Consider the following 27,682-nt stretch of genomic DNA (forward strand, 5'->3'; position numbering starts at 1 on the left):
GGAAGGGCCGCCCGCCCCCGCGCGCGGCGGAGGTGAGGGGAGCCCGCAGGGCGGGTGGCGGCCGCGCTGGCAGCCGGCGTCGTGCGCCCGGCGCGTTTAGGGAGCCGCCCGCGGGGACATTTCCTCCGCGCGCGGGGGGAGCCTTTCCTCCGAGCCCGCGGGGCCGCGCCCGGGACCGGGAAAGGCGCGCGCCTGCCGCGGCGGGGAGGGGGCGCGCGCTCCCTGCGGGGGGAGAGAATGCCGTGCGCGTGCGCCCTTCGCACAGCGTGGGGCGCGTGCGCGCGTGTGTGCGTGTGCGTGTAGCCGCGCGCGGAGCGGCGGGGCGGTCGGGCGGCTTGCGCGATGACGTCACCACGGCGCGCGCAGGACGTAACCCCGGCGTGACGCACAGCCCGGCGAGCCCGTGAGTTTCCCGTTACGATTTATTTTTTTGTATCGCGCCCCCGCCGCCCCCGCCCGGCCGCGGAGTGAAGGGGGAAAGCGGGAGGCGCAGGGCCCCGCAGGTCGGAGGGCGCGGGCCGGGCCGACCGGAGCCCACCCAATCCGGGCCGAGCCGGGTCGGGCCGGGCCGGGCCGGCCGCCCTAGCGGCGGGTGGCGGAGTGGGCGGCTCTGCCCCATCCTGCCGCATCGGGAACATGGCGGCCGCCTCCGACCTGGTGCGGCACCGCGGCTCGGCCGCAGCCGCCCGCGCCGCGGTAAGTGGCCGGGCCGGGGCGGTGGCTTGGCGGAGGTCGAGCAGCCGCGGCAGGCGCTGCCCTCCCCGCCCTTCCTTTTCCAGCTCGCCTTGTCGCCTCTCTCCGTCCCCTCAAGCGCCCCTCGCCACCCCCCCGAGCCGGAGAGCGGCGTTCCCGGTGCCCCGGCCGGGCGGGACACAAAGGGCTGTGTCGAGGAGGGTTTTGTTCGGTCACATGAAGCGGCGCAGCCAGTGAGCGCGGAGCGGGGAGGGGGAGCGGGGCGGCCGCCATTGCCAGGCGCGGAGGAGCTGGGCCACCCGGGGCCGCCGCTCGGGGCCTGGGGCCGGGCCGGCGGCAGCGCGGCCGCGGGAGCCAGGTAATGGCCCGCGGGCGGGGGCGGCCGGGCGGGACAATGCCGTCGCTCGAGGGTGGCCGGGGTCACCCTGGGAGGCCCACAGGCGTCCGTGCCCTGCCGCCGCCCGCCCCGGCGGGTCCCGCAGGGCCGCCTGTGCTCCGCCGCGCGTCTCCCTGCTGCGGGTCTCGCCCGCGCTGCTCCCCTAAGCTGGCGGCCAGCCCGAGAAAGGTTCTGCTGCCGTCCTGGGACACGGGGAACGTGCGCTCCTCACCCTCCCCTTCGTTCCCCTCCTGCTCGGTATGCAGAGGCTCTGAAGCGCCTGGTGTCGGTACAAAGGGCTGGCGAGTCCCCGGCCCGCCGCGGCGCTGGCCGGTGTGCCCCCGGGAGCGGTAGTAGAGCTCCCGGCGCAGAGGTGGTTTTACAGCAGCAAGGGAAAAGTTACCAGTTCAGGTATCAAAGTCGTGTGTTCGGGCTCCCAGCAGCTTCAGGATCTGGCGGTTTCTATGACAAAGTTTGTGTTACCAGCTTGCAGTAATGAGTATCATCTTGACAAATCGAACTTGTGTGAAATGAAAGTTTTTTTCTTCTTACGGCTTGTGTGTAACCTTCAGCTTGTTGGCAATACCTCTGTCGTGGTAGAGTGACAGATCAAGTGGTAATGGAAAACAAATATGATATATCAAAATAGGTTTCCATCAATGCTGTACAGCTCTAGCCCTTTAAGTAAAATCTCATTTGCGGTGATACTCTGATTCCTGCCCCCCTTTCCAGCACATAATTTAATTATGAAGGTTGTGTCATGGAACTTTGCTTTCAAACACATACGAGGAATGAATGTGCACCAGATTTTAGAGTGAGAAGTTATTTCATGTTGTATAGAATAATGAATTAACATATTAATTAATTGACAGGGTTTTTAAATACAAGTTGCAACATAATTTTTGATTCAAATGATAAAACAAATTTTAAAGAGAAGATTCTTCACAGTGGAGGGTGAAGTGCTTCAGACTTTTGGTAACTTAATTTGATTCTTCTGTGTAGAACTCTTTACTGCCTGACTTGTGCAAGATTGGTGATTTGAGGACAAAATAAATGGACTGATTGGACAATGCAGAATAAATCTGGGGAAGCTTTTAGTGGGTCATTTAGGTGCAGAGAAAATGCAGCAGTTTTCTTATTGGAGAGGAGTTTAAGCAGAGTGCATCAAAGAGCAGTGCAGTGTGACAATCCTGTTACACTGACTTAGAATCAGAGCTGATGTTGCAAGACTGTGTAATGTAACTGCAGATGGATATGGTGCAGAGTTATACAAGAATTACAGTGTGAAATGAAATTAATAATCTTGAGAATATCTTTGAATAGTTTCTTCTGATGTTTGCAACAGATTTCATTTTTACTAAAAGGACCTACCCAAGGAACAGGAATTCTGTAGAGAAAAACACCCATAATGTCACCAAAAAGACTTGACTTGTCTTTTTATGCATTTTTTTCTCTTTTGATCAGTCTGCATGGTTTTTGTTGGGTTTTTTTTTGTTGTTGTTGTTTTTTAATTAAAAAAAGTCCTGGGCCAATATCACAAAAAAATAAGTTGTAAAAAAAAAAAAAAAACCCCAAAACCAATCAAACAAGGATGTACTACTGACTTTTTTTTTTTTTTTTTTTCCTTAAAGGTTCATGAAGTCCAGTGTCTGATTTATGCTTAGTAGCATTAGGAGGAATGTGCCTAGGAAAGTATGAAAGTTCTTCATGCAGAAAGGGAGTTAAACTCTCAGGTGACCTGGCTAGTAGGAGATTAAGGGACTGACCGCTTGGAGCATCTTTGTGAGATTATTTAATACAAAAAAGATTGATAGAAATAGGAGCATCAGTAGATGAATAAACAGGATATTAAACAAAAATGGCAATGCCTTTGACTTTAAAATACTGAATTTCATATAGACGCTGAATGTCAGTGGAATTTCTTGAGTAATAGTTTGTGCTTATGCTTGCAATTATTAGCACAGCTTACTAGTTTGTATTCTTTTTTAATTCAAGCCTTTTCAAGTCACTTATGGAGAAAATGGAACTGAAAAAGGAATAAAATTCTTGATGGTAATAAAGCACACACATGCTTACACACAGTTATTAGCTTCAAACACTTTCAGGCTTTTAAAAGCTCTGAGAATTTAAAACTGGAGAAAATACAGAATGGTTATGTCACTTGCTCTGCAGTTTCACCTCAAGTTGGTTTGAAGTAAAGGTTTTTGAACAGCTGCTGATTCACTGTGACAGAAACACTGTCCTCATATTTTTACATTTTCAAACAACTTTTTAGCAAAGTTCAAGTGATGTGGCTATCAGAGGGCTGCCTTAAGACACTTGTTTTATCCCCTTTTTTCTTTTAGTACCAAATGCATTGCTCCAAGGTTAGTTACTACAAGCCACATTAAATTAGTTTCCTTTGTGCTTTGGATTGCAGAGCATTTTGTATTATGTATCCAGAGATTGGGAAAATGACAATAAAACTGAACAATGTTGCACTCACTTAAATTGATTTTAAGCCTGGGTAAACTTGGCATAACCTCCAAAACCAGATTTGTTCAGAGGAACATAATGTCCACTCTACTGAGAGTGTAAAGGAATTCCTGGTAAAATAAACCAAAACTAGTTTGTCTTGTCTGAAAATCGATTTATTTGTCTTCTTGAGCACTCTGCCTATAAGCCAAATCTGTAAGCTGTTTTCTGTTAATTAACATTTTTCCTTGCTGCATTTTTTTATGAATGTAGATGCAAACTTCATATTGGTACTGCATAAAGAGCTTAAGTTACCTGTGGAAATTGTGATTGTTGGTCACTCTGTCTGAGGTACGTAAAGATACTGTCAGAATGAGTTAAAGGATTTCATACTTTTGTGGTATCATGAAAAAATATCCTGATGCCTATTTAACAAAAAAAAAAAATAAAACCCCTGAAAAATCCAGACAGAAAGCTTGCATAAACTTCAATGCTTGTATACATTGTGTCCTTTAGATCAGTTAATATGACCCTTTCATGCAAGCAGTGATGGTAGAAGGCATGCCCACCTAGTTCACAGAATTGTAGAAAAGCGCTTTGATGGCAAGGATGTGAAATGGCCACATAAAACCAGATGCAAATGCCGTGCACCTCTCCAGTGCAGTGTTCCTATGGGATGTAATTTGATGCTCAAATCACAGTTCTTAAGCAAGAAGGACCATGTAATAAGTTTGCATAAACTTGTAATATGTGTTGTTTTCAAAATTTCAAAAAGCATGATAGACACTGTTACTTACCTAGTCTGCAGTTCAGTGTCATGTAGTGAATCTTGGTACCAGGTCTACCCAGAATCTATAGGATTTACCCATAGTGGTAGAGGAGAAGGAGCAAGCTTTTTTAAAATTTCATAATGAAATATGCTATAAAATAATGTCATATAAAATAATTTCTTTTAAATCCAGTTGTGCTGCCTTTCTGTCACTGTTCAACTGTATACAGCAGCTATTAGGTTGACAAAATGTTGCAGCCGTTCCCTTGCATTGCCAGTGAGGTTAAATGGGGAAGAGAGTGGCTTAATAGTGTGTATGTGTGTTTTGGTTACACTAAATGTTAACTGATATCATACTTTTGAGCAAATTTGGGATTACAGAGACCTCTCACTTCAGTAGAAGTAATTGTGATGCTCTTGGTATGGGAACTGATGGTTCATATTAAATCCAGATACTGGAAATGGAATTCTCTAGTTGATGTTTATTGATTGATATTGAATGCTTTGTCTTACAAGTAATTAACTAGTTTAAGGATGATGGGCTATTTAGTAATTCAGTATTTCTTGAAACTTAATCCAGTTTATGCAAAGTTCATGCTCAAATCAGAATAAAGGTTAGATGTCTGGGTTTAGGAATATTTCAGGCGTATTGTTAGTGTGTTGTAACTTCACAGTATGCTGAATGCTATAAGTTAGATACTTACCATACTTAGTCTCCCTTTTTTTCTTCATAAAGGGACATATTATGTGAGTATTTGAATGATTGTATTTGTATGAATGATTTGTATTTTTTGCTTGCCTTAAATAGCTACTTGATAATGTTGGTTTTAACAAAGCAATAGAAAGGAGAGAGGGTGCATTTTGGGAAACAGGATGGGAGGAATTAAAGGTGCCTTGTTGATTGGTCCAATTGTAGCTGAATTCATGAATCGAGATAACCTTCCCTGTTTTCTGGACCAACTGTTAGCACCCATTTGTAAAAGTACTTTCCGCAGCAAATGATCTCTTGCGTAATTTACCTTTATTTACAGGCTTTTACCTGATGCAGCCATTTTTAATTGGAGTGAAAGACAAGGAATTCCTTAGCAAATGTAAGCATTGAAATGTAGTAATGAATCCCTTCTGCCTGCCTTTTCACAGAATAATATTTTGATACGTTGATGGCATTGAGTTGTGCTTTATCCCATCTGCTTTCCCAGTGTGGCTCTTTGGGAGGGACAGGGGTGAGTTTTCCAGAGAAGGCATACAACAGGAGATCAGGCGACTGCTTTTGAAAAACTCATCCTTATATCTGCTTGTAAAGTGTGGCAGCTCTGAAGCTGCTGCTTGCTGCTGCTGGTAGGAAGTGACTGGTGTCTGTTACTTGCCTGGCTGCAGTCAGTGGGGTGATAGGTGGTGGTTATGGTTTAGGGTTTTCATTGGTTTGGTTGGGGTTCGGGTTTTTTTTGAGTGTACTGGCTGACTGTTTTTTTTGTATTTTAGCTTCAGTTTTTATTTTCTGGAGTGGTTGTCCCAGTGTATTTCTGCTTGTTTGTTTCTGCTTCTACTCAGCTCTCCCAGGAACACTATGTGATATAATTTTTGATGCTTGCTTTTGGTAAGCCCTTAATGTTTATAATGTTGCTGATAATCTTTATCTTCAGATGTGGGCATATACAAGTTTTGTGACTGTAGAGTTTCAGGAACTGTCTCTGATATTAACTTAGTTTTCTGGATTTATCTTTTTCTGTCAGAAGAGTTTGGAAATTTATAGAATTTGTATCCTAAAATTCGGCTACCAATAACCCAAAGAGTAGTTGTAGGTTATTGTATTTATTATTTTGCTTATACTTATGTAGGTTATTGTATTTATGAATTTAAGAATATTGTGTATTCTTACGAATATCCGTAGGAGCCTTCACCCAAGACACTGGATTCTGTGTTCTCCCCTGTGAAAAGTGGTAGGGAGGGCAGAGAAGTGGAGTATTTTTTTCCAACAGCTGTATTTTTGTTGTTGCTACTGAGTCAACTTGGTATTAGGAACAATATTTTCAACAGAGGACAGGCTCTGCCTGCAAACTTCCAATATAACTTTTTTTCTTTACACAGAAGTGTTGGGTTTTTTGTTTTAATACCATAGCTGTGAGTGTATCTTCTGTGAGAAAGTCTTGATTGTGTGTGCTATCACAGGGAGTGGGAAGTGGCAGTTCTGCAGCTGGCGTCCCGTAGTTCTCTCCCACACTGAAGTGAGTACTCTGCCCTCTTTTGCTTCCTTTTTCTTAACATTCTTATTGCCATATTGAAATCACCTGATCTTTTGTGTTCTTGGGCAAAACTTTGAAACTGAGAATCTGTGGCATGTAGTGAAAATAACCTCACTGTGTATGAATTGTTGTGAATATTAGCACTCTGAAATTACTTCTAAAACTGTTTCTTGTCTTGTAGAAAGTTGAGAACAAAATGGCAGTTAGGACTCTCTAATCAGGTAGTTATTAACAAAAAAATACGTTGTGACAGGTTTTGTTTTTCTGGGGTAGAAGAGGGAAGATAAGTTGGGGAGACATGTGATGGTGAATTAACCTAGATAAGCTGCAGTGAAAAAATTAGAAGGGTTTGGAGCAATTGCAGAATAGGACGGAGTAGAACTTGCATGTCTGGAATGCAAGTTGAGCTGAAATGCTGCAGAAACTGAGGTGGAAAGGTTGCTTGTGTTGTTACGTAAGCCAAAGATAGTAGGTACTGTCCATTGTCTTTCTAGATCTTTGCTTTGGGGAAACTATTGAATGTTTGTTTTATTTTACTTGTTTTCTTACAAAAGTGATTTAGGATAGTGATTGTCTTTTTCTGTGTCTGGGTAAAGCCTTGGCCGTGTTGGACAGTAGTGACTCAAGTGATGAAAAGTAGTAGACTTGTTGGTGAGCTGCTTAGCATGAATTCTTAGAGACCTTTCCTTTTGTTAGAGTTTTTGAGTAAGGTAGGTACATCACTGGTGTTCTGTGCCATATTCCCCTAAATGCTGAGCCCTTATTCCCAAACTCTGGAGGGTTGTGAGACTTGCTGAGGACATTCAGTATGATTCTCAGTGCTGTACATGTGGTTAAAAGAGCTGGTGGATGAGAGAGGTTGTTTCTTTCCTGGCATGTGTGAGATTTGGAGAGGAAGAGGAGCAGCTTGTCCAGAAAAAAATTGTTCTCCAGGTATCACTACCACAGTGGTAAGATTACTATTGCTTTTCTATGTTTTACCAGCAGTGATGAGCACTAGAAGGCATAACGTATTTTTACACAAAGGAGAGTGCAAAAAATAGAAATGGTGCTTGGGAGAAGCCGTCCAGGTTCCTATATAACTGAAACATCACAGTATTTCTAAAAATACCATACAGCTACTGTGAGAATTCATTTTTAGAAATGTCTTTTAGAAACTAAAAACAACTTTGGAATTTGCTTTCCGTTTTTTAATCCAGTGAAGTGTTACCAGAAGTCAGCAGAGATATGATGACTTGTTTATTAAGGAGTTATGTCAAGAACAAATAAGCAGTTATGTTTCTTTGTATATATTTACAGATATTTATCAGCATTTATATACAGGTAAACAAAAGTTGAAATACTGTGTTTTGGAACATCATACAAAGTTCTAAAGGAAGGCAATATTTAGGATAATGTAATGACACTGCGTAAAAATGAAGGCATCCAGGTTCTGTAGTCTCTTCAGAAGTTCAGCTATGTCCATTAGGAAATTTGAGAGATGAGTATCAACTCATCTCTTTTTTTTCTTTTCTGCACGTGTCATTTGAAACATTAATGATGAGTTAGTTTCTGTATTTTGGGGGTTTTTTACTTGTGGAGGCATTTAGAGAAAAGTAGGTTTGTTTGATTTCTGCAAGGTGATCGCTTTCATCTTCAGGATACTGGGTGCTATTTTAAATAAAGTTCTATTTAATATATTTCTAGTAACTCAGCTTTAGGTCCATCTATTAAGCTGCTCCTGATGCATATGTTTTCCAAGGATGTAAATATAAAGTAGGGAGGATTAATTAGTGATCACCTGTGTTGTGGTTTCCATGATCTTCTTTGATCAAAGTTTTCTTCCACCTTCGTGATACTAATACTAGGAGCTAAGGTGCTTTTGTGCAAAGTAATATCTCTGTGATTTCACTTTTGTTCTGACAGATAGTTTTACCTTAACTTTTCTTCCATTTTTAAGGTAATTTTCTAGAATGCCATTTTCAGGAAGAAAGAGTGCTCTGGTTTTTCCCTGCTCAAGGCTGTTCTTTTTCTTCATGTTTTCTGTCTCTTTAGATTCATTAGCGTTTCTTCCCATCCTTAAAGGAGATTTTAGCATTTAGAAATAAAAAACAAACCTATATGATGTTAAATCAGCAGCTATTTGAAAAAAAATGCAATACTATTAACGTTACCAATACTTTTCCACTGGACAATCCTGTTTGGACAATCCCCCCAACCCCAAAAAAACCTGCCCTGACCAGAAAACAAAAAAAACCTCCACCCCAGAATCCTCTTGGCTTTTCAAGACTAAAGTACAAATCCAAGTGTTTTGTGGCTGCCTATACCTCATAAAAAAAATCAAAGATTCAAATTTCACTGTTTTCCTCTAAATATAGTAAATTCCAAACAGTTTTCTGGTTCAAGGAAGAGCTTTGCTAGGATATTCTGAAGGCTTAATTTTGGAGAGGTTGACCTGTTCTGTGCTGTAACTTCCTTCGTTTTCTGTTTTATTTGTTGTTGGAGTTTCTTTAGTTTTGTGAATCTGAGGATAAAGACAGGTTATTTCTTAAGTCTGTAACAATATCATGTGTATTTCTGTACTTTTATCAGACTTCTGCAGTCATTCATGGCTCTTGTTTTCTCTGAAGCTGTTTATAAAGTTGATTAGGTAGGTTTTGGGTAAGTTCTGAACTTTCTTAGCAGAATTGCTTTACTTTGGTATGCTTCTGTATGTTGTCTTTGAACTTTAGGAAAAGTTATGCTTTCTCCTTTTATCCATTTAAACCACACTTCATATTCATACATATTCTCTCAAAATTCAAGTGTTAGGTATATTTTCTTCAGTGTTTCAGCGGAAAACAAACATGAGGTCTTGAAATCTAACTTGTATGCTTACAAAATTCACAATAATGAGGAAACATAGTAGCTCTGGGGCCAGTCAGTAGACAAATAGTCAGCTATATTTATGGGCCCAAAAGAAGGCACAGAACCTCTGTTGATGTAGAACACTAAGATTTTGGGACATGTTAGTCATTGTGAACTTATGAAACCTTTGAACAAGGTATTCAGGGTTTTTTTATTTTAACTGTGAATGACCAAAACAATGGCAAAATTTCCTTTATATTTGGTGCTGATTTTGGTTTGTTTTAAGAAGCTTTGTTGTTACTGTGAATAACACAAGCTGTTCACTTGCTAGAAGGAAGTATTTCTGTCTTGGGGTTATTTCCTTTTTAGGATGGGAAATACACAAGTTTCTGTGCTTTGATTAAACTTGTCTAGGTTCTGAAACGGAGTAATGATGTGAATGACTTGTGCCATTTATGCTCTTTGATTTTCTGCAATCTTTGCCCATGCAGATCCAGTTCTTTTGTGCTATCCTAGTAATCCAGCGTAAAGCATATGAAACAGTCTTAGAGTATCTCTTGTCTCTTCTGTTTCTTGAGCTGCTTTTGAAAGTTTGGTTGGGAAACCTGCTCTGGTTAGGAAAACTGACTGATCAAGTGTATAGAGATTCTTCAGCTCCAACTGGATGAGATGCCTAAGGACAGCCAATGGGCTGGATATGCACAGGTTAGGATAACTGGTGTGGCATTCTGGAAACACAAAGTTTTTCTATTTCTCTGTATGTATTTGGAAGAACTAATTCAAATAGCAAAAGAATCAATGATTTTAAGCTTTTGCCTGAAAGAAAAGAAGGTGAACAAGTCTACAAGCATTTAAAGGGCTCAAGGCTGAAAAGAGAAAGATTAATGAAATCCTAATCTTGAAGTGAAACCTGCACAGAACTGCTGTATCTTCTTGCAATCTTTCACGGAGACTCCATAAATGTTTATTAAACAGTTTAGAAAGTAGACCTCAAAGTACTACATAACTAGAGTCGAGTCCTACGGGTAGATCTTGAAAACACTTGCTTCCTAGCAAAATGATTTTCATGGAATAATTTTGTAGCAAAGGCAGTAACTTTAGTAAACTCTGAGATTTTACTATAGGAAACTCTCCTGTACGATGGCTATATTAGTAGAAAGCTTGTTGAACCTGTCCAATTGAACACAGGGACCATAAATAGGAGCTTACTAACGAGATGTGGATGTTGTGTCAGACCTGTGAACTGTGGTAGTGGTGCTGGTGATGACTGGCTTGATTGAGTGTTCATGACAGTAACTACCACTACGTGGTCAGAAACTACATTTCAAAGAGGGATGTGGAAGCATTTTCCCCAGTTTGCTTGCCAGGTCTGGTAGTATAACCTCAGTTGTGAGATGTGTGTTGTTTCTATTCAGAAAACACTAGTGCAGCTATCTGGCATGAAAGTGTAAAATAAAAGACAACTGGCTTGATTATGTTGCATTGCTACAGCTTATCTAAGGTAGGAAATAGTTTTTACCTGTTTATGTAGGCCATGGATAATGGTGGAACCTTACAGTGTCACCAAACCAAAAGTGAACACTGAGCAGCTCATTGAGGAATGGATGTGAAAAATGTGAAAACCACATTTTCAGTGGCTATTAAGGTGATAGTGTTGACAGCATATTATAACTTCTCTTGTTCACCAGAACTATTCCTCTGTCACCAAAAAGCAGGCTCCTGTAAAATGAAGGGAAGTCCTTATGTTACTGGCTAAGTATATGTGACTCCCCAAAGTGCTCCTTCATAGATTGTAAAGATTAGAACTTGTATATCAACCCAGTTAGGAAACACTTGGTAGCTTCACTTCAAATCTGATAAGCAGTGGCTGAATCCTGTTATGAAATATGTATATATTTTATTTGGAAAAAGCTTTTGCTGGAAGAAAGGCAGTGCTGGAACTTATATTTTTAGGTTATTGGTTAAGAATTTGTCTTTTTGGGGGATCGTTTTATATGGTTATTTTCTTAATCCTGGAACATTCACTGTAGCCACAGCTTAGTCCTCTGATAAGGAAGAAAGCTGTTTAAAAGTGAGCAGTGCTGTTTATAGGGAGTGATACCCCAGAGTTTCTAGTCTGTCCTCTGCTGGAAGGTGCTGTCATAGGGATATCAGAATAAAATCTCTGCCACACCAATTCAGAGTTCACTGTAAGCCTACCTTCCTTATAGATGAGGTATTTTTTAGCACTTCATGGGCGAAGCTTTGTGAATAGTTATGAAAAGTGTGCATGAAATCTCTAGGAAATTTTTATTAGATTTTACATTTTCATGGGCACAGAAAATATACTTCCTCTGAGGCTAGGAGCAGGAGATTCCCTTTCCTGCTATGGTCAGGAAATGTCAGAAACACTGTCTAGACAGACAACAGCAGGCATTAGAGCTCGTGATCCCAGCATAGCTACCCTTTCAACTGGAACAAACTTGTGAGGAACTGAATTTGGGCTTAGGATCCTGTTTTGTAGGGAGTACTTATGTGCCAATACCGGTTCACTATTTCCTGCCATTGCCGTTACAAATGTTTATGTAATTCACTTTCTGTTCTCTACTGCTTTCTTTCAAACTGTCATGATAGCAAGAAGGGGAGTTTTTTTAAATTTTTTTTTAATATTTTGTTTTTTAAAATTTTTTTTAGGAAAGAAGAAAATAGTCATTTATCACTAATTTTGAGGTGTAGGATATTAGGTTCAACCTGTTTTTAAAATCTGCATTGCAGTCAATTCAAGGAAGTGTTTCAAGTTTTGTCATTTTTAAGACTTTAGAAACACAGAGGAAAACTTGGGAATGAATGTGTATACTAGTTTGCCTTACAATGTAGAAAGTTCAGAGATATTCAGAATAAGTCTATTAAGAAATTGGTTTTGGCTGCAGCACTGGCTTTGATGTTGTAGTCTGGGATCTGTGAAGGTTTGGTGGCTGCAGTGACTGAGGCGCTGCCTACAGCTTGGAGATCCTGTACTGGGCTGTGCATTCTTAGCGCCTGTAGGTGAAAATAATGAACTGCAGTGCTGCTCTCTCCTTAAAATATTCTTTAGTAGCAAACTGTTCAGTCTCCTAAATGTGGGGGTTGGTCGTTTGGGGTTTATAAAAGGGGAACTGCCGTGCTGTTGTATTTCCATTAGTTAAACTGAAATTGAGTTGAGTGCAGCTCTAGAGAATACCGATAGGTAAGTACATTGGACTGAAGATGGTCTGGAGGGAGGCATCTGAAGAGTGTTGCCAGAGAAAACTGCTGAGCAGCTTGCTGCCTTTTGGTTTATGCAGAGGTTGCAGGAAGGACTGTTGGCTTTTAAACAGTGTTGAAGCTGGAAAGAAAATGGCTACCAGAAATTATTGTTGCTACAGTAAGAACATGGCGTGATTATTAATGTGCTGCTTTAACTACTGCTGGAAATGTTGTGTGAGATACTGCCTTGAAGTAAAAGTGTCGTTAAAGGGAACAGGTATTTTAATCCATTTAGATATAATGGATTTCATCAAGCATTGTTGTTTTAGAATGCCATCCTATTCAGTTGAGAAACTAATTTCTAGTAAATATCTTTTAAAACCTTATTACTGCCTTTTCTACACTAAAAAAATTGCTTAATGGTTTTAAATTATAATAATAAGCATAATGTCCTTATAAAGCATCTTGCAGGGGAAAAAATAGTAAAGAGATACTGTTTCACAGAATATATTGTATGTGGTAACATAGTTCTGGCTTTCTGGAATTAAGCCCTGAGTGTTTTTTCTGCATGCAGCGAAGCTTTTTTTAAAAGATTTTTTTTATATTTTGAATTTGAAATAAATATGCCCAACCTAAATCCTGTTTGAAGATATATAAATAAGGATCAAGATACATAAATAAGGGTCAGATTATAGAGTGGAATCTACTTGGGAAACCGCATTGTATTTTATTTGATAAGGATGCGAGTGTATGCATTGTATAGTAAACTTCTTGGAAGTTTTTGATTAATAGGTTGCAGTTACATTGAGGAATATCAGAGTTATTTTATGCAGTACATCAGGAAAGGGATATGTCAAGTTCAGTGAATGTGTGAAGAATAATTGATGCATTTCTGTCTCTATCAGGATTCCACAGGTGGCAGATTGATGACAGGTGTGGTCTGACAATAAACTGTGTCTGCCCTTCATCAAAGTCCCATATGTGTAATGTGTTTTATACATAAAGAAGATCCCATTTTTCTGTACTTTCTTCTTCTTTTGAGGTTTTGGTTCTCTGTTGGACTTCCTTGACTGAAAAGATGCTGGATTCATTCAGTAGAGGTGAGGCTGATAAACTATTTACAGTAATGTGTGCCAAATACGCATAAGATAAAACTTCAAAGTTGTAGAAAAATGAGTAGTGTATGAAGACAGATGTTTGAACTGTAGAACAGTGTTGCTTAGTGGTACAATAATGAGGATGCACTAATTTGATGGGCACAATCTTAGTTTAAACTTTATTTTTATGCTTAATTTGGCCTGCTTCGTGTTTTTATTAAAATTTTGTAGTTCTGGAGAAAGGGGAGGACTACATTACAAATGTGTAACATCACTGTGCAGTTTAATATTTTAAAAATAAACCTTAAAATATAAGAGGCTGCCTCAGATGTTTCTAAGAGCTTGCTTCTTTTTTCTTTAAGATAGAAAATGCATGTTTTTTAGTTAAGGCTGTTGGTTCCTTAGAAAGTACTTCAGTGATCAAGCTTTCCTGGTTTGTATTTTCAGTTACTTTTCAGCTGAAAGATGGGAGGTGCAAAAAACTAAGAGTTTTTAAGGAAACATAATCAAATTTCTTACGTGGTAGGGAAGCTTTTGTGTAGATATTTTCTGGAATGCTTTTTTGCAGTGCTTATAAGGTATGTCACTGTATTTTGAGATGCTCTTTGTGAAGTTTGCATGATGGTGTATGGTAAAGGAATATACACATACACATGTGCGTGTATATATATATATATAGTCAGACTGGGCACAGGGTGACTGTATAACTGGAAGGGTAGAGGCTGTTCCTGTACAGGTAAATGTGTTGACAAGATTTTGCTGACAGCATAATGAATGGAGACATGTTCAGAGTCAAGGATGATGCCAAGGATATGTACAGTGCCATTAGTAGTTTGGAGAGGAATGGAGAAATGATGTCATTCTGTGCTTTAAGCTTTCCCTATTTAAGAAGAGCTGTTATATTTAAGGTATATAAGTGCAGCAAATGAAGAGCTAGTTCATGTGGTCAAAATGAATAGGCTGAAGGGTGACTGAAAATGTGTGGATGTTTATCATGCAAGTGGTAGGTTGATCTGTCACTTAAACAGGCAGAGAAATTATAAAGATGGTGAATTATTTCTCTGTAGCTTATTGCTTATGCTAAATCTCATGGTGAAGAACGCCATTCAGTGTAGTAGGGTATTGATGGACTCTAAACCTTTTAATATCAGTGATAGTAAGAATGTTGCACCCATCTTAGGTGAGATGAGAGACTGCATTGATTGGTAACCTTCAGAAACAACATGTTAGTATTTTCTCTTAAGGTCTTGAAATTCTAAGTGTTTTCAGGTCTCCCATCTTCAAACCGATGCTTCAGTTTTGTGCTTTCATGATGATTGCATTTGTGTGTTCATTGTTATGTATTTGCTTACTGGATAATGTATGCTCAAAGTAAATAGCTCTCAAATGGTTTGTTTCCCCTTGCTTCTCTGTAGACATCTCTGCATCTTTATTGTGTGCCTGTTGTGTACATCTCTGAATGTTTGCATCTGATCTATTTACTGATAGAGAGGAAAAATAACCTTTTCAGCCAGTCTTGTTAGTCCAAACTCCTGCCTACCTAGAATACTTTTCGCTGTGATGTCTTTCCAATTTTTTATTTATGGTATGCACATTTTTGAAATGATAATTAAATCTCATGTTTGACCTAATTGATGGTTTAAACAGGGGCTCTTTTTTTTCCATTCAAGCTACTCTCTCAGAATACTTTTTTCCCTACTGTGATACTCCCATTAATGTTGCATTGAACGACTTGTAATCTTGTGTGGATTGAAACAGCTTCCCAGTCTGAGGTATGATGGGTTGTGTTCATTTACTATGCTGTCACACGTTTCCTTGAAGTGCTTCACCGTCCCATATGGAGTGTTGTCAAAAAGCAAAACTTTCTATGAGTAGAAAAGTGAGAGGTTTCAACATTTCCACGTGAAAGCCCTACCACAGCTTTGGGAACTGTGCGTGTGGCTTTTACTGTGATGAACAGACAAAGGAAGAACTGTAAGTTCTTTGAACTATTTTCCAGATAACTCTCAAAATCTAGCAGGAGATTCAAAACGCAAGAGGCAGTCTTCTCTCTTTTAGTCCCTTGCTTGCTTTTGTTCACTCACTGCAGATTCTTTGATTCTTTGAAGTCAGGCAATGAAGTTTGAGCATCTCCAGTAAAGAGACTTAAATTTTGTCTCTTTATGTTATAAAGTGTTAATCTTTTGCTTAATTTGATTTATGGGTAGTTCAGACTCCAGTATAGTACCTGTTCTCAAGTACTGTTTTTCATTACCTATTTCAAGAAGAGTGATTATTATTTTTTCTTTACAAATTTAATTTTGGTGAATGGGATTGTGGCATATATAATTCAGTTGGTTAAACTACAGTTGTAATAGCACAGATTGAGAGATTCTACAAATTCTTGAAAATTAACTTTGTGGTTTTAGAAAATCTCATGTTTAAATTCAAATGATTATTTAATCTACACTGGATGTTAGTTCTAGATATTTGTGGGTACTAAATGTAGATTAAGTTGTTTTATACTTCTAAAATAGAAATCAAAGACAATCTAAGCTACTTCTGCAAATAGAAAGCAGGAAACTACAGTTTTTGCCTTTTCAGTTGTCTTCTGAAATTACTTTATCCCTGATACTGTATGTACAATTTTGGCAGAAACTTCTGGGTTTCTTGTAATGTTTTTTTCTCAGTAATCTCTGTTTTTCACTGGCTGTTAGTTCCTGCATTGATATTCAGGTTTGTTAAATTTTTGTAAGATTTTAGATTTTTTTCCAGAGCTGCAACAGATATTAGAATGAAATTTATTCCATACCCCATGCCCTGCTTTTGAATTTAATACTGGGATGGTCATATCCTAATAAATGTAGCTGCCACTCTCGTCTAACTAATCAAGTTTTCTAAGCCGTGAAGTCAAGATTACAGTTGCAAGCCTTTTTGCTATGTTATGTGTGAAGCTGGTGGAATTGACTGTTAAGCCACAGTTTATATCAACAAAAATATTTTGTGTAGTATAGTTATTCTAGTCTTTGTTTCTTCCTCTTTCTTTCTCCCCACACAGGCATAATCAGCTATATGGGCAAAAGTGGTTTTGTGTTAAACAGCAACACACAACAAAACAAAAACCATTAAACCACCTAAAAGCATCCATATGAATTACATTCCTAGCTGCAGTCATTCCAGGAGAAGGTGGTAATTAAAGGTGGTGGTCTTTGCCCAGATAGATGTAGGAGTGTCGGTTATAACGCAGATCTGTTATGAAATAAGGGGTGCTTAGTAAACAAATGGGTCAAAACTCTTGTTAGGATTACAACAAACTTTACTTAGTCATTGTGCACCTTTGCATTCTAGTGTTTCTTAAAGTTTTTCCTCAGAGAGGGAGGGGGTGTGCTGTTAGGAGTACTTCATTATAAGCAAGAGTTTTCAGTCCATCTTTTGTTGTTTAGTATCACTGGGGGTGCATTTGTGATCTCTTTCATCTCCACCATTTCGGTTTTCTTCCACTTCCTGTACACTGCCCATATCAGAACAGGAAGCTGCTTATCACTGATCAGAAGCCTGACCAATTTACAGCAGTCGTCTTTCCCCCTCCCCCGCTGCGGTCCCCCTTCTCGCTCTTTGAATATCGAGGCCTCCAGGTGAATACATTTCTTACTCAATTCTGTGTCCCTTTTCAAGCCCTCTTTTATTACCTGGTATGGGAGAGTGACTTCCATTCTCACTTCCTTTCCTGATAATGAGAATTAAGACAGGCAAATTGAAGCAAAAGCATTTATGATGTTAAAACCTTTGCCTTTCCCTAAGGAAATTTTTGGAGAACTACCTTTCTCGAATCTGCTGGTAAAGGATGTCAGGCGCTCAGTTATTTGAAATGTCATCACCCTTTAAATTAATAGTAGGTGTTTGATTGTACTGGAGTGAGAGAAATCTTACTTGACAGCAGAAAGACCTTTGAGAAGAGATGTGAATGCTGGTTAAGCACTGTAGGTGGGTGGCTTTAAACAATCTCAATGCTATCAATAGTTTGGACTAAGATCTGGTGTCCTATGGATTGTGTTGCCTTCATGAAGATGTTTGCTTGACACTGCGAGTACCATCTTCCATTGGGTGGAGCTTTTTACGTAAGAGGGTTTGAAACCCCAAAAAGGGGAGTTAATTCTGTAGGGCCCTTTGATGTCTTCGACGCAGGGCTACAGTGACCAGTCTTTGGTCCTTCAGCAGTTTACTTGCTGGTGAGTGATCTCTTTGTGGAACTTGTCACCTTTCCTTCAGCTCGACAATATCCAAATTATGATGGCACATCTTCTCTTTTTCCTTCTCTTTTCCTATGTGCCAGATGTAGAATAACACCAGATTTTTATCACCAGTGTTTTGTGAGCTCCTTGTGATCCGAAGAATACTGAAATGCAAGAGTACTTGCATTTAAGTTTTTTGCAAAGTGCATCTTCAATGAGTATAAGAGTAATGTCCTCTAGATAGATTGTTCACATAAAATGGGAAGTCTTACCCTGTACTAAGGCAATTGATTGGTCCAAAGTAAAGTGTTCTGTGGAAAGGCTGTTACAGAGGTGGCTGGTACGACGCTGTGCTGCTGTATCACCCCAGTGATCTGCAGTTGTCTGAGCTCAATCCTTTGATGGAGAGATTGTCTGCACTTTAGTCACAAGCCATGAAACCTATGTTGAGAACAGTTACTGTTAATATTTAGATAATTGCAAAGTTTAGCTGTGGGTGTTGAGGCCATGTTGCATGGGGGCAGAGTCATTGTAGTTCCTAATGAGAGAAGTGTTAGACTAGGGTTGTCACTCCCCAGCCAAAGTGCATAGGCTTACTGAAATGTCTGGTTTAGTGCTCATCACAATATGTGATTATGTAAAGCCATGACCATTGACTTCCTCACTTTTTGAAAGGAGTTTTGGCTCTTCCATATGGAGGCTGTTACTTTTGTGGACATACAACTGTAGCTTTACATTTACTTTCTGTAAGATACAGTAGAGCTCCACTGCTGTTTGAAAGTAACACTTCTGCTTCTCTAAGTGCATGAAATTACTTTAAAATCTAACAAAAGAATTCTATTTTTTTTCTGTAATAAATCTTTTTTGAGAAATGAGTATATATATTGGATAACATTCATGCATAAAGCTACAGTTTAATGTGATACTTCGGACACAGTCCTGGTGCTAGGAAGAGGAGCTCAAATACTGAATCTTCTGCTGCTTTGTATTATCCATTCAGACTTTTTGAAAGGTCTGCCTTCCCTTACTATTTTTAATTTAGGCAGGGGGCTTAGAGACAGTTGTGCATTGATTGGGGAACTCTGGATCAGAAAGTTGTGTGTGAATAAAATGAGGCAAGGACAGTGTGTGACAGCTGTTACTTCATTCAGAGTCAATTTTGATGATGCCTAAACATTTAGTCTTTATCCTTTCTGTAAAGCTCTATGCTAGTAGTTGTGTCTTCATTAGTAGACCCAGTTCTGTAGAGGTACCATACCCAAATCCATTCTTGTTTTTGTGCAGCTTCAGTTGCTTTTGGAGTCTCTTCAAAATTTCCAAGTGGGAAGTGAAGAATTACCTTGTATAGTTAGTTCTGAAGATACATGAGCAAAACAAGTTTATCTATCATTGGTCAGCTTACATGCTGACAAATAAATTATAATTTTTAAGTGGGCCAGCTAACATTAGAATCATAAACACAACTTTGCCTTTGAAAAGGTGAGAAATTAGAAAGGCCCAGGCTTAAAGTCCTCCGACAATCTCAGGCTGATGATTTTTGCTAAAAAAATTTTTTTTAGAAGCTTTCATTTGTAACCATTTTCTTTCTGTGCAACATTCCTTGTTCAGGGACCTTGAGATACCTGATTTTGCACTAGCAGCAAATGCAGAGCTTTTCTTGCCATGCAACTTACTTTCTCCTGTTCTGTCCACTGAATTTAATAGCATGTGCCTATTTAATACAACTTCTGGGTAATTTTTTTAATTAAAATGCCAATAGCTTTGTTATTTGGAAATTACACATGTTTGAGAGAAGATTACACTGGAATGTTGATACTTTTATCTTGAAATCAAAAATATAGAATACTTTTATGGCTGTGGATTTCTTTCCATTTTGCCTGTCTTGTCTGATAGTCTAGGACACAAGCAGAAAACAATGACAGCTGTACAGTAAGTTATTGTTTTATTTTGCAGGTTTGTTTTAATGTGGAAGTGGATCTTACAGCATAATGTAAATTAAACAAGCAAAGGTGAGTAGGAGTTTTGTGCTGGTGGGTTTTTTTTTCCCAAAAAATGCCTTTTGCATATACTGCTAAGCCTGGAGAAAAATGGTCAGTGAAAGTTCTCTTGAAATTTAGTATCAAGTATTACAGTAATCAAGTATCTTGATTATATGAATATATGCAGTGTAGGTACTGTAATGGTGTAGTGTTACTTCTACAAAACCAAAAGAGGAACAAAACATATTCCCCCATTATTTAATATTATGATGATAATTTCGTTTTCTTTCCACAAATTATAATCAAAAAGCTATCAAGGTGTTCTGCTAGCTGTTGAGAGCCAAAATTATGAGCGATTTAAATTAACTTTGTTCTCTACATATTATTCATCTGGTTTCAAAGTTTTGAAAGTGTACTTTGCACTTTAAAAGCAGCACGTTAAACTTGAACTTGGTGTATTAATAAATAACTGCGTGGGAAATTTGACCAACTATAAGAATAGCAAGTTTTAAAAAATTGAATTGTTGGAATCCCCTCCCCCCCCCCCCCCCCTTTTTTTTTTGTCTTTAGGAACCCATTTGCAAGCTGTTTGAAAGACAAAGTTTATGGAGATTTACTGCTGGTAGAACTTAAGTGTTCATTTGCAATTGTAAGGTGTCCATCCAGAAAAACATTTCTGTAACTGCCATTTTCCTCCTTCCTCCCCACCCCCTTTCTCTGTTATTTTGAGAAAAAGAATTAAGATGCTTACCTTTTTCTCTTCCATTTACTTGCTACTCCAGGAATAATTTGAACTATAAAATTAATCTTGTCTCCATATAATTATGTGAAACATGTAACAAATAGTTTTAAACTGTTTTAACTTGAGTCTTTCAAGAGAATCTTTAGGTAAGGCCCCACAGAATTCAATAAATTTTCTACTTTGGAGACACGGCATGATGGACTCTGCTACAGAGGCCTCTGTAACAAACCAAAGTTGTCTTCTCAAGTTTCCTGCTTGCTGTTTGACTAATGTGCCCTCTCAGAATGGAGCTGCTTGCAGTGACTTGGTATTTTGAAGAGGTGAGAGTGAGATCCCATTTGCTTAAATGAGTTTGTTCCTCAATTCCAAGCTCCAATTAATGTGTAGACTTAATACTGCCATGAAATTGTACTATGTACATTTTAAAATAGATGTGAATTGCATTGTTCATATCTTCTGTTACACTAAGACTTTTTCAGAGCTCTTGCTGTCAACTTTTAAAATACTGATTATTGAAGAGTGCTCTGTGGGGAATTTAAAAAAGCTCTTCTATTGAGTGTTGATCTTTTGTATAATGTATAACTGATTCAGGACTTTGATTATGAATTGTCTTCTGAAATATGAACAATTAAACATAAGCTATACTACTGCTGTGTTATGATGCATATACTTACGTGTAGATGTTTACTGCCTTAGCCTGACTTCTGAAATGTGCTGCTTTGAGAAAAGAAATTAATACAACTCTGCAAAAAGAAACATTTCATCTAAGGATGAGTGTAAGACAAGAATTATGGCTAGAAAAGGGACTTAAATTGACAATAAAATTCAAACTGTTCCTTGTGCCTTCTAATGCTTTCAGTACTTAAAGCTTGCTGTTCATGCTCTGTTTCTTTTTAATATGTTTATTATCTAATTACTGGTTTAGATGCAGAAAAGTAGTTGAAAAGTCTAACATATAGATAACTGAGTGTGTATTTTAAGCATGAAGTCTTCTGAATGATTCTGAAGACCTTTCATCTTAATGGTGGTTTTCTCTGTTTAGTAGGAAACAGCTGGTCTTTGAGGAGAGCACCTATAGTATTGCATTCATAGCATGAGGACAGAAAAACATATAAAAGAATAAATGGAAACAGTGTAATGACATTTGATCAGTATTGCTATTGCTTGGAGGAGATCTTGAGGTTCCCAGAGTTCAGTAAAAATGACAACTGAATAGTCAGTAGATCAATGAAATTATTGTGCTTTATTAGGGAGCAAAACAAAACCCACATCCAGTTCTACAGATCTGATGTTTTATCATAACTGTATTGCATTGCAGTGTGTGTATTGCTTCTTCTAGTTGGGTGACTGCAAAACAACAGAGCAGAGCTGAAGAAGGTTCAGAAGGGGCAGCAGGGATGACTGAAAGAGTTAATTTTCAAGAACAATCTGCATTCCCCAAGTGCCTCTGACTTCAGTCTCCACTCATGAGCGTAGTGGCTGCAGCATCTCAGAGACTTCTAAACAATAATTTTCACTCTCACACCTCAGTTCAGACTTGCCTTTTTGTGTAAGCTTATGTCCTTTAAAGCAATACCTGAAAATGTGATTTAGTTATTTGCTCAAGCATTTTTCTTGTACACTTCACATAATGCATTTCCTGATGACTCTGCTAGTATGCTTTCCATGTAGGGGTTGTGGGGGTGGTTTTTTGTAAAGGGTATGGAGTTTTGATCTTATAATTTCAAATCATTCACATTCCTAAGGCAAATATAAAAGATACCATATCCTGACTTTTGTAAATAAATAAAGAAATCTGTTTTACTAGCTAAAAACACATAGGTGTAAAATACTGTTTGCAATCAGTGAGTGAACTTTATTGGAATAACCGCAGTACTTGTTCTTAAAATATTTACAGACTGCATTTCTGAACTCCACAGGAGAATCTGTCTCATTTTAACTACAGGGGAAAATTTGGAAAAAACAAGCTTGGTCTCAATGTGTTAAAAGTGCAACAGGCCACACTTCTGTGTAGCAGGATAGGTTGCAGAAGTTACATGCTTGTGCAGAATTTCCCTGTAATTGTGTACAGTGAAGTGAGGTCACATTTTAAGCATTTAGATACCAGGCAAACCAGTCTTGTTTCTAGAAACTGCCTTGAATGCATTTAGTATTGCTTTACCTAAAAGTAGAAGGATGTAATTAGTGAATAATAGCACAATGAATACTGCAGGATAGGTTATATACAGAATTCTGCATAGGATAAATTTTAGTATGTGGGATTTTTGTTTCTTTGGCTCTGAGAGCATCTCATAATTTTTATCTTGCTCTCATATTATCCTGGTAACATGAAGTTGAGTTTTCTGCCATTAATCATTTCTGGTGATGACTTTTTTATTTTAAATATAAAAAATAAAGAAACAAACCCCAAGTATTAGTGGGCTGACCTGAGCTTTCCTTCTCACTTATGTTTATCTGGTCATGTATGGTGCTAAACAGGTTTGAAACCTTTAAAAGCTCTGATTTTGTATATTCATCAGCAAGCACAATCACTTTCTACATGTCAACAGAATTTTTTGTTCTTAATCTGAAAAGGTACAAGATGGCTTTTTTTGCCTTACCTGATACTGCTCCCTGGAATCTTACTAGGTTTTTAATCCTTGATAACTGAAAGAACATAGGATTAGAGCAAATTTGCTGATGATGAGTGAATATCACTAATGTATTTTATTACTCAAAGGTTCTGAATTAATAAATTAATTAATAAATAAAATTAATAATTAGTAAAAGCAGAGTCTTTGTTTCAGCTAGTGTTTTTATAATTGGGAAAGATATGCTTTAGAAGTTAAAAGATCTGTTTACATTAGCAGGAGATACAGTCTTAAAATTTGTGATTACATTAACATTTGTACACCAAGTGCTTATCAGCCAAAAAAAAATCATGAGAAACTGCTAGATGTGTTTCAAGTCATGCTGCATAAAAAGAATGACAACTTTTATTCAGTGTAACAGTAAATAAGGTCAGAATTGTTCTGAAGTTGAAAGATATGTTGTGTTAATTGGGTTAAAGTGTTCTTAATATTATCTTTAAGAAGGTCGCTCTGTAAATCCATTTTGCAGCAGCATCATGTTGTCATTCGAGTTTTCATCTGTGATCTGTTGGATTGACACTTCACAGCTAATTCGTGCTGGTAACCAGCAATATTGTTTAATTAACTTGTGGAATATTCCTGTAAAAATAGTCAGATATATCTAATTTCTAAAAATTCCTCTCAGTCTGATTGTCATCTTTATATAGTAAAGAATGTCAATTGAATGCATAGCTTATCCAGATAACAACCTGGATATTTATACCTTAAGAGGTCTTTTATGTCAGTTGCAGAACTCACTTTTTCCTGAAGTTGCGAAAATAAGACTCTCTGGTTGTATGCTTGTAATCATTGTGGATTTGCATAAAGTTACATAAAACACCTAATTATTGTTTTATTGATATATATTTGATTTGTACTGGAAAAAAGTACAAATCCAAAAAAGTCTTTACCCAGCTGCTTACAAGTGGTGTCTAAATAAAAGGACCAAATTGTTGAAAAAACCTTTTTATTACATTGAAGGTTAGTTTTAGATTTGGATATCTGGGTTCCGTTTTGATTAATTTTTAAATGTCGTGTGTTAGCAGAGCATTGCTCATATTTGGCAGCTGCAGGAGCGTTTTTCAGTTCTGTATGCTCTACATATTTGAATAATTGGAATTTGCAAATCCAAATTTCACTGCCACTTGGTGGCAGTACCTGGCTTCAAAAGGAGCAGATAAGGTGGCTGATCCTGTAAAACTATAGGTTAAGGAGGAGTAGATTAGTTTTTAAATTTCTGAAAGTTATTTTTTTGTTTTAGAAATGAAAATACTTTTTATTTAACCCACTGGAAGGATGTGCATTTGTATGTCTCTATGGAAAATCTAGCTATCATGTCTAATATGCAATTTAAGAGTATTGCTTGTGTTAATAGTATTCTCAGAAGATGTATTTAATGTTCCCCAGTTGAATTATTTTAGCATTTACTTCTAGCATTTTGCTTCAGTTGAGTAGTTTAGTTCAAGTAATTTTAGAACATAAAATTTGCTTCATGGTAGAATTCTTTATTGTGCATTCTGCAGTTAAATAGAGGACTGTCAAAGCTTCTTTTTTTGCCTTATGAAATGTTCTTTTCATTTTTACTTTTTTATTTATTCATATAGATTTTAGGAAAAGATTCCCCAGTGGGTTTTTCTGTCAACAGAGCTAGTAAGTTTGTGCCCTTACCCATAATTGTTGCCTCTCAGCTGTGCCAATTCAGGGGTGTTTGAGTCCCAGCCTTTTAAACTGGATAATGAAATTGTTGATAAAGTGTGAAAAGAAGGAACTCAGGAGAGTGGAAGGAAGCAGCATTTATTTAAACTGGCTTTGCTGCAAAGAAAAGTGTAATTCCAATGAATAGCACTGTAATTTGAGAGTATATGATGTCTTGTTGAAAAGACTTCCTCTTCTCTGCAAGCCAGAATCTTTTGCAATGTTCAGCAGTGTTGGGGTCAGAGATGCAAGATATATACTTTTATCTGTAATGCCTAACTCTGACACCCAAGAAAGCACTGAGTTTCACATAGCACCATGGAGACAACGGTTAAAGTAGAAAAGACTGAAAATATAAGTGTGTGAATTAGAAGGTTTCTTGAGTCACTGCGTGAATGGGTTGAAGTTTAGAGTTTAAGGTAGTTTAGAGAGCAGAAGACAAGATGGAGGATTTAGGGTGTTGTCTCTTGTCCTTTCTTCTTCATGTTCTTCGCCTAGGGGTTTTTGGGTAGTAGTAAGTGATTGGGTAAAAAATGCCACAGTGCAGCACGCAGGTGTTGGGTTATTGGGTCACTAAGAAAAATAATTTAGTTAGCATCTGTTAATTGGGTAAATGGACATATAAAACACCTTGAAGAGGATCTTTGTTAGCCATTTTGCCCCCTTTCTATCATAGTGCACATAGCTCCTTGTACCCTGTAATGCTGATAAGAAAAGAATAAACAACTGAGACCAAACAAGAGAAAACTGCCTCCCTCTCTCAATCTTCAGTTCAAAGGGAAAAAGAACCTAACCCAAAAGTCCTTAACGGGACACAGCAGGTTCTTTAATTTTGGTATTATGCCCCATGTAAGGATTGTAGTGGTGATCTTAAAGTCTGGAAGAATGCAGATACTTTCCTAAACATGGTCTCTTTGTGAGATGTCTCAGTGTGACTGGAGATAACATTGCTGGTGGCAGTGGGTTTTGTAAGGAGTAAGTACTTCCTTCCACTGTATTGCCTGAAGAGCCAACCCTGAGAAGCCTCTCAGGTGTGACACACCAGGAAGGTATTTAAGTATATGGTGGTGAAGAAGAGGGATTCATCTTATTTAAAATCTAAAATTGTGTAAATGCAATTGGGATGTGGGAAATGCATGTTTATATCACTACTCTACTTAGTGATAATGTTATTTTATTTAGTGAGAGAACTCTGGAAAACAGGATCCCTGGAAGAGAGGTCGAAGGGAGAGGAGCATCAAATTATAGTTTTGCTGTCAATATAGTCTACATGACTTGGGATAGAGAGAACATGCTTTTCCTGTATGCCTAATAATTTATGTATCATTTTCTTCAGCTGTCAGAATGATAAATTCAAAGTTGGTATTTGGAAGCCTTTTTAAAAGTACTTAGGTGCCTATATTGATATTTTGAAATTGAAAAAATTTGTGGATAGTCTGAGCTACTGTGGAGCGCTCTAAAGAGGACTGAAGTAAGCAGGAATTGGAATACTGTGTGGCAAAGTGTACTGAAACAGAATCACAGAATAATAGAGTTTGGGAGGAACCTGTAGCCATCTTGTCCAATCCCACTGTCTGTCCTGTTGAGATTCTCTCAATGGCATCGCAACCTGCTGCTGTATCAGTCTTGTGTGATCAACAGCCTTGCCATGGGAACCTTCTGCCCTGTCATCCATGTGGTTAATGAAGATGTTGAACAGTGTGGGACCAGGTACCAGCTCTAGGGTACAGATTTAGTTCCTGACCATGCACACTTTGTACCACTGATCACAGCCCTTAATTTTTTGGCAGTGTGATAAAGATGCCTCACAGCAAGAATAGGAGCAGGACTTTTATTTGTAGACTGTAATGAAGAAAAGCTTTCTGGTTTTAATAATGCTACTGGTTGATAAAATTATTTATTGTGTTGTGTCTAGATAAAAACAATGTTTTGTACCATACTTGATGCTTAGGAATACATTTCACTGAGAAACACAGGTAGTGGTAGTGAAAAAGATGAATAGTGTTTTCTCAGACATTTAGTTTCTTTAGAGAGAAAGCATGTGGGTATGTGAGATGGCATCAAGGAAGAGAATCTATGCATGTAAAAGTGAGGGAGCAGTTTAGAAGAGAAATAGTGTGTATTTTCACAGAGCATTAATTCTGTATTTTTAATACTTGTGTCTTTATTGAAATACTGCTAGTCATTACCATGTATGTCTGCATTTAAGACAATTCAATATTTGATTGTAGTTGTTATCTGTAGTAGAGCTAATGGCAGTACAATTCAAACTACATTGCACTACTAAAAATGCAAAGTAGAGAGCTCCAGGAGCATGAAGAGAAATACCTGGCTGTCCTCTGTGAACAGGGCTGTGGAATTCTGGGCAGAGGTTACAAAGCCTGTGGAGTTGCCAGATAGTGTTTGACTATTCTTATGCTACCAGATTCAACACCTTGGTTTTGTGTTCTGTCTAGTCATCTTTTAGAAATACCTTTCATTTTGAAAAGTACCTGCCAATGAAATCATCTTAAACTGCTGCATGAGTAGTTAAAACCAGAGGAGTATTTTTTTATAGTGATACATGTAGTTCTTGTGACACTTAAATTGTACTGTCATTTATTATTATTGATTTCAGTATTGAATTTTAGCATGATGCCCCCCATTGTGACAAACTGGTTTATTTCCCCAAGCAAATCAATACTAGAGGAGTAAGATTAGGAATGGTTGGTGGAAGTAATGGAATTCTCTTTTGTAAATTCTAATTGTATCCTGGTACTTAAGTTTTGTTCAGTTTCCTTTCAC

The 27,682-nt window shown here is 38.4% G+C and overlaps 1 protein-coding gene across 50 annotated transcripts in view; it reads left to right on the plus strand.

Annotated features, from left to right (window-relative positions):
- ZNF644 (zinc finger protein 644) overlaps positions 1-27,682 on the plus strand; it is a 78,900-nt gene that overhangs the window by 28,942 nt on the left and 22,276 nt on the right. For 9 of the 50 annotated variants that reach the window (XM_086902021.1, XM_086902008.1, XM_086902043.1 and 6 more), the window contains exon 2: positions 19,827-19,882. The gene's annotated coding sequence lies outside the window, so the exon portion shown is untranslated. Of the gene's footprint in view, positions 1-147; positions 404-520; positions 697-13,607; positions 13,666-19,826; positions 19,883-20,422; positions 20,915-27,682 lie in introns of those variants that run through there. The other 41 variants (XM_086902012.1, XM_086902051.1, XM_086902017.1 and 38 more) reach the window with 18 other exon arrangements.

The sequence above is a fragment of the Cyanistes caeruleus genome, chromosome 9 (genome assembly GCF_971803275.1).
Source record: "Cyanistes caeruleus chromosome 9, bCyaCae1.hap1.1, whole genome shotgun sequence".
NCBI classification, from domain to species: Eukaryota; Metazoa; Chordata; class Aves; order Passeriformes; family Paridae; genus Cyanistes; species Cyanistes caeruleus.